We start from the raw sequence: 8593 nt of genomic DNA on the forward strand, positions 1-8593 counted from the left end.
TTCTCTTTGCCTCTTATCTGCATTTTATTGCGCAAGTTTTCAAATATATACTACATTGGGTCACGTTCAAATTTATTAATTCTCACGCAGTAATTTTCTCTTCTATATTTAATTTGCTCTTTAATTCATCAGTCTCCATTGTAGTTATTAAATTTTTACTTCCATAACCTAAAATCTTTTTTAGTGATTGTTATCTTTCCAACGGCTTTAAAAATAACTCAAGTTAATATAAGACAAACATACACTATAAATGTTATTCAATGGATACTGAGGAACCATTACTTTTTTTTAACAAATTAAGAATTCACAAGGGAGTAAAGATAATTTTCCCAAACATAAAGAATGATGTATGCAAAGCTCAATGTAACAGGGAGGAAAGTCTAAACATCAAGAAAATGGAACAAAGCACAATAATTTTACAGCATCCACCATTAAACAAATTATAAAATATTATGGTGACATGCAAAGTCACCAAGATTAATTGCTGCTTATTGAGTAAATTCACAAAACAAAGTGTTGGTTTCATTTGTGATGCTAATGCCATTTACAAGGTTAATTACTGTGTCACCTCAAAGCCCCCAGTTGTTTTTCATATTATGGCAGAGAATGCTGGAACAGATGGACCAAAATAACATCTGGCCTAGGTGAGCAATAAAAAGCACAGCTGACATCCTTGAATGATTTCCTACAGTAACACGTTCTCAGGGAAGGAAAATAATAAGAGAGAAATGTGGGTGCCAAAAATAAACAACTTGATATATAATTATTAACATACTGGCCCTTGCCAAATCCCAGGGTGAATGTCATAATCAGCATCTAGCAGGGCAATGATCAAGTTCTTATCAATAAAATCTTTTTAAAAATACTTATATTTGATTTAGCCTATTTGTCACTAATATCTTACCTTGTTGACCTTGCTCCCAAGCATGCTTGTGTGTATACTCGAAAATAATGCCTTCTATTTTATGGAAAATGACAGTTTTTAAAACATACCCCTCTTTTCTTTTTTATTTTTAAAGATGGGGTTTCATCATATTGGTCAGGCTTGTCTTGAACTCCCAACCTCAGGTGATCTAACCGCCTTGGCCTCCAAAGCGCTTGGATTACAGGCGTGAGCCACCATGCCCAGCCAAACATATCCCTCTTAATCTTCACTATAACACTACAAATTAGATGTTACTATGTGATATCCAAATTGAAAACCAAGGCCCAGCAAGGCTATACAGTATTTGAGGGTTAAAAGGTAATAAATGGCAGAACAGGGATACGAAACCAAAATTACTAACTTTAACCTATTGCACTCACATTGAGAACTACATTATGCCAGTAAAAAAAAAAAAAAAAAAAAAAAAAAAAAGCCTGTTAATAATGACTATCAGAAACTTTAAAGCTACAATTTGCAAATTTTATTTCCTGCTGTTTTAAGTAATATTAGAATCGTTTGCTTTTCAAAATGGTGTATATCTAAGGAATTTTATTCCAAGCATTCTGCTATAAAATTATTTCATTTTTATTTTATCTATAAACATAATCTTTCACAGCCTGGGAATGAGCACCAATGCCATTTCCATCATACAAAATCTTCTCAATCAGTTCAAGTTGAAAATACACAGTCAAGTAACACAACACAATGCACTGGGAAAGAAATATTTGTCAAAGATTCTGAGATTGTAGCCATCTTTTCAAATGCATGTAGATGTTTTCTGCAGCTGATTTCTGTGCTGTATTTTGTTCATGCTGAATATCTGCCCTCTTCTGGTTGTGCTCATTACAGAGAGTGCAGGCTACGCAGGACACATTAGAGAGGTAGTTCAAAGGTGAGCTCTCTTGGCCTTAATTTCTCTCTGCAAGGTATAATAGCGTTGCTCCTGTCTTGTCAGGAAGGAAAACATCGAACACTGCACATGTAATTAATTATCACTATTGTTATCACTGGGATCCTGCTAAGCATATTCTGCCTGGCTTTGTTTTTCTGTTTCACCTTGGTATGTTTCATTATGTATTCCCTTTCTGATGAAGCCACAGAGCCAGTTTCTGTCCTTAGAGCTAATGTTGGTTTTTGTACCCTTTGAATGTGAGAAATCTGTGGAGAGGTGGTTATTCAAGCTATCTTTTCTCTCTTTTTTCCCCTTAGGTATTTTTTAAGTCATAGCCTCCTTTTATTTTCAGCTCATCAATATACATGTGTCCCATGGAGAAATATGTATTAGATAATTTTCGTATAAAGAATACTTGAGCACACTTATGTCAGTATAAATAATGTGTTTTAAAACAAAATGGAGAATTATTTGTATCATTGAAACCTATTTTGTTCAGATTCAATATCCACACCAAAAGGCAGGCAATAATAGGCTACCAAAGATTATTTCTACCAACTTTATTAAAATATTATTCATATACTAAACCATTCATTTAAAATATACATTTCAATAGGTATTTTAGTGTATTTGCAGAGTTGTATGACTATTGCTACAATTAATTTTAAGATAATTCTAGCACTCCAGAAAGAAACCCTGTAACCAGCCATAGTCACCCTCCTCCTCCTCTCAATTTTCCTCACAATAGTCCCAGAAAGTCATGAATCTACTATCTCTTCCTATAGATTTCTCTATTCTGAACTCTCCATGTAGATGAAATCATGAAATATATCTTCTTTTGCAACTAGTTTCTTTAACTTTAAGTGATGATTTCAAGGTTAATCTATATTGTAGCAAATACAGGCAGTTCATTCCTTTCATTGCCTTTTTTTAACTTTTATTTAAGTTCAGGGGTACATGTGCAGGTTTGTTAGATAGGTAAATGTGTGCCATGAGGCTTTGTTGTACAGACTATTTCATCACCCAGGTATTAAGCCTAGTACACATTAGTTATTTTTCTGATCCTCTCCCTCCTCCAACCCTCCAATCTCTCACAGGCCCCAGTGTATGTTATTCCCCACTATGTGTTCATGTGTTCTTGTCATTTCGCTCCCACTTATAAACGAGAATATGCGGTATTTGGTTTTCTGTTCCTTTGTTAGTTTTCTAAAATAATGGCCTCCAGCTCCTTCCATAACCCTGCAAAGGATATAATCTCATTCTTCATTATGGCTATATAGTATTACATGGTATATATGCACCACATTTGCTTTGTCCAATTTTTCATTGTTGGGCATTTAGGTTGATTCCATGTCTTTGCCATTGTTAATACTGTTGTAATAAACATATGTGTGCATGTGTCTTTATAACAGAAAGATATATATTTGTTTGGGTATATACCCAGTAATGCAGTTGCTAGGTCAAATGGTATTTCTGTCTTCAGGTCTCTGAGAAATTGCCACACTGTCTTCCACAATGGTTGAACTAATTTACATTTCCACCAACAGTGTATAACTGTTCCTTTTTCTCTGCAACCTCTCCAGTATCTGTCATTTTTTTTTTTTACTTTTTAGTAATAGCCATCTTGTCTGGTTTGAGCTGTATCTCATTGTAGTTATGATTTACATTTCTCTAATGATCAGTGAGGTTGAGCTGTTTTTCATTATTGTTGGCTACCTTTATGTGTTCTTTTGTGTAGTGTCTGTTCACGTCCGTTGCCCACTTTTATATGGATTATTTGTTTCTTTCTTGTAAATTTGTTTAAGTTCCTTATAGATGCTGGATATTAAGGCCTTGGTCAGGTGTGGAGCTTTCAAAAATTGACTCCCATTCTGTAAGTTGTCTGTTTAATCTGTTGATAGTTTCTTTGCAGAAGCTTTTTAGTTTAATTAGATACCATTTACCAACTTTTGCTTTTGTTGCAATTGCTTTTTGCATCTTCGACATGAAATTTTTCCTTGTGCCTATGTCCTGAAATAGTATTGCCTAAGTTGTCTTCCATGGTTTTTGTAGTTTTGGGTTTTACATTAAAGTCTTTAAATCATCCTGAGTTGATTTTTGTATATGTTACAAGTAAGGGGTCCAATTTCAATCTTCTGCATATGGCTAGCCAGTTATCCCAGCATCATTTATTAAATACAAAATCCTTTCCCATTGCTTGTTTTTGTCAGGTTTGTCAAAGGTCAGATAGTTGTAGGTGTGAGGTCTTATTTCTGGGTTCCCTATTCTGTTCCATTGGTCTATGTATCTGTTCTTGTACCAGTACCATGATGTTTTGGTTACTGTCTACCTGTAGTATAGTTTGAAATCAAGTAGCATAATACTCCCTGCTTTGTTCTTTTTGCTTGGGATTGCCTTGGCTATTTGGGCTCTTTTTTCGTTCCATATGAATTTTAAAAAAGTTTTCTTCTAGTTCTGTGAAAGATGTCAATGGTAGTTTAATGGTGACAGCATTGAATCTATGAATTGTTGTGTGTAGTATGGGTATTTTCACAATATTAATTATTCCTATCCATGATCATGGAGTGTTTTTCCATTTGTTTTTGTTATCTCTGGTTTATTTGAGCAGTGGTTTGTAGCTATCCTTGTAGAGTCCTTCACCTCCCTACTTAGCTCTATTCCTAGGTATTTTACTCTGTTTGTGGCAGTTATGAATGGGAGCTCATTCATAATTTGGCTCTTGGCTTGACTGTGGTTTGTATATATAAATGCTAGTAATTTCTGCAAATCAATTTTGTATCCTGAGACTGCCAAAGTTGCTTATCAGGTTAATAACTTTTTGGGGTGAATTCTATCAGATGTATAAAAAAAAGATAGAATCATTTCTACTGAAAGTATTTCAAAAAGTTGAAAAAGAGGGACTCCTTCCTAACTCATTCTAAGGAGCCAGCATCTTTTTCTTTCTTTATTGCATTTTAGGTTCTGGGGTACATGTGCAGATCATGCAGGACAGTTGCATAGGTACATACATGGCAATGTGGTTTGCAGCCTCCATCCCCCATCACCTATATCTGGCATTTCTCTCCATGTTATCCCTCCCCAGTTTCCCCACCCCCACTGTCCCTCCTCTGCCCCCACTAACAGACCCCAGTGTGTGATGCTCCTCTCCCTGTGTCCATGTGTTCTCATTGTTCAACACCTACCTATGAGTGAGAACATACAGTGTTTGATTTTCTGTTCTTGTGTCAGTTTGCTGAGAATAATGGTTTCCAGATTCATCTATGTCCCTACAAAGGACACAAACGCATCACTTTGTTATGGCTGCATAGTATATGTGCCACATTTTCCTTGTCCAGTCTATCATCGATGGGTATTTGGGTTGGTTCCAGGTCTTTGCTATTGTGAACAGTGCTGCAGTGAACATACATGTGTATGCCGCTTTATAATAGAATGATTTATAATCCTTTGGGTATATATCCGGTAATGGGATTGCTTGGTCAAATGGAATTTCTATTTCTAGGTCCTTGAGGAATTACCACACTGTCTTCTACAATGGTTGAACTAATTTACACTCCCACCAACAGTGTAAAAGTGTTCCTATTTCTCCACCTCCTCTCCAACATCTGTTGTCTCCAGATTTTTTAATGACTGCCATTCTAACAGGAGTGAGATAATATCTCAGTGAGGTTTTGATTTGCATTTCTCTAATGACCAGTGATGATGAGCATTTTTTCATATGTTTCTTGGCCTCATATATGTCTTCTTTTGAAAAGTGTCTGTTGGTATCCTTTGCCCACTTTCGAATGTATTTATTTTATTTTATTTTTCTTGTAAATCTGTTTTAGTTCTTCATAGATTTTGGATATTAGCCCTTTGTCAGATGTGTAGATTTTTGCCAAAATTTTTTTCCCATTCTATTGGTTGCTGGGTCACTGTAATGATTATTTCTTTTGCTGTGCAGAAGCTCTGGAGTTTAATTATGTCCTATTTGTCTATTTTGGCTTTTATTGCTGATACTTTTGGTGTTTTAGTCATGAAGTCCTTGCCTATGCCTATGTCCTGAATGATTTGGCCTAGGTTTTCTTCCAGGGTTTCTTTGGTGTTAGGTCTTATGTTTAAGTCTTTAATCCATCTGGAGTTAATTTTAGTGTAAGGTATCAGGAAGGGGTCCAGTTTCTGCTTTCTGCCATGGCTAGCCAGTTTCCCAATACCATCTATTAAACAGGAATCCTTTCCCCAATGCTTGTTTTTGTCAGGTTTGTCAAAGATCAGATGGTTGTAGATGTGTGGCATTGCCTCCAAGGCCTCTGTTATGTTCCACTGGTCTATATCTCTGCTTTGGTACCAGCATCATCCTGATACCAAAACCTGGCAGAGATACAACAACAACAACAACAACAAACTTTAGGCCAATATCCTTGATGAACACCAATGTAAAAATCCTCCACAAAATACTGGCACACTGAATCCAAAAACATCAAAGTTTATCCACTGTTATCAAGTAGGCTTCATCCCTTGGATGCAAGGTTGGTTAAACATATACAAGTCAATAAATGTGATTCATCCATAAACATAACTAATGACAAAGCCAAATGATGATCTCAATATATGCACAAAAGGCTTTTGATAAAATTCAACATCCCATCATGTTAAACACTCTCAACAAATTAGGTATTGAAGGAACATATCTGAAAATAATAAGTCACATATGAATATCCTACAGCCAACATCATACTGAATGTGAAAAAGATGAACACATTCTCTTTGAAAACTGGAACAAGACAAGGATACCCTCTCTCACTACTACTATTTAGTATAGTATTGGAAGTTCTGGCCAGGGAAATCAGGCAAGAGAAAGAAAGAATGACAGTCAGATAGTCAAACTGTACTTATTTGAACTATCCCTATATCTAGAAAAGCCATTTTATTGCTTAATAATAATTTATTATCTAGATATTATCTAGTTGATAATCATCTAGATGGTGAACTGGATTCAGTTCATCAACTAAGAGGCATGTAGATTGTTTCCATTTTTTGCCATTATAACTAATATTGCTGTGAACATTTGGGCACAGGATTTTGTGTGGAAATATGTTTTCATTTTATATATATAGCATATTCACTGAATTATAAGGCGCCTTTTTGTTTAATCTTCTGAGGAACTACCAAATTATTTTCCGAAATGGCTGCACCATTTTATATTCCCACTGCAAATGTATGAGAGTTTCAACTGTCTCACACCCTCACCAACACATTATGGTCTATCATGTTCATTATATACATTCTAATAGGTATGCAGTAGTATTTCTTTTGTTGTATTGTATTTCTCAAATAGCTAATGACATTGAGCAACTTTTCAGATGTTTATTAGCCATCACATACAATCTATTCATGTACTTTGCCCAATTGTCTTTTTATTATCAAGTTATAAGAATTCCTAAATATTCTAGCTACAAATCTTTATCTGGTATATGACTAACAAATATTTTTTACCTGTCTATGATTGTGCTTTCACTCCCTGATGGTATACTTTTAAATGCAATGGTTTTAATTTTGTTGAAACCAAACTTATCAAATTTTGTTGCTTGTATTTTTAGTGTTATACCTTAGAAAGCATTGTCTGACCCAAGGTAATGAATATTAGTCCTATATTTCCTTTAAATATTTTAAAATACTTATAGTTTTTATATCAATTTTATGATACATTTTTAATTGATTTTTGTGTACGATGTGATTCATTTTCATGTGCCCATCCTGTTGTCTCAGCATGATTACTTGAAAAGACTATTTTCCCTAATTAATTATATTTTCACCCTTGTTGAAAATAAACTGACCTTTAAATATGAAGGTTTATTTCACTTTTTCAATTTAATTCCCTTGATCTATATGTCTACTCTTATGTCAGCTCCTTTCTTAGCCTTCACTTTAGTAAGTTTGTTTAATACATTTGTACTAGAGATCATTTATTCAGCACATTTCGCATTATATCCTGATATTCCCAATCACCCAAATGATTTTTTAAAGTTTTATATTGTTTGACTCCTCATTATAAAATGTTATGAGTTTTCACAAATCTGTTGCATCATGTTTCCACAATTGTAGTCAACATCTTTGCATTCTGAAACATAGTCAACCTCTGATACGTTTCCTGATGATGTAATTTTACTTTTTTCCAGAATGTCATATTAATGGCATCATACATTATGAAACTTTTGCAGATTGGCTTCTTTCACTTATTAATATGCAGCTAAGATTCATTCATCTTTGCATATGGCTTGATTGCTTATCCTTTTTTATCACTGAATAGTATTTTATTGTACAGATGCACCACATTTTGTTTATCTATTCACCTATCGAAGGTTATCTATTCACCTATTGCTCTTTTTGGTTGCTATCAATAACACTGCTATAAGCATTCTGCTAGATTTTCTAGGGAAAAGTTTTTAAGTCGCTTGGAAATATTCTTGGAAATATGGGGTCTGGATTATACACTAAGACAATGTTTACTTTATATGAAATGTCCAAACTACCTTTCAAAGTGGCTGTACCATTTTGAACTCCCACCAGCAATGAATAAGAGTTCCTCTTGCTTATTGTCTGAGGTAACATTATTGCCAGTCTTTTGAGTTTTAGCCTCCAAAAGATGTCAACTTTATTTTATTATTGTTTACATTTGTAATTTTATATGGACAGAAATATTAAGTGTTTTTTTGATTTGCCTGTTTTACATCTATATGGAGTCTTTGACAAAGTGACTGCTAAGATTTTTTTCCTATTTTTTTTTTTTTTTTTTTTTT

Source organism: Cebus imitator, unplaced genomic scaffold (genome assembly GCF_001604975.1).
Source record: "Cebus imitator isolate Cc_AM_T3 unplaced genomic scaffold, Cebus_imitator-1.0 Scaffold12, whole genome shotgun sequence".
Classification (NCBI taxonomy): domain Eukaryota; kingdom Metazoa; phylum Chordata; class Mammalia; order Primates; family Cebidae; genus Cebus; species Cebus imitator.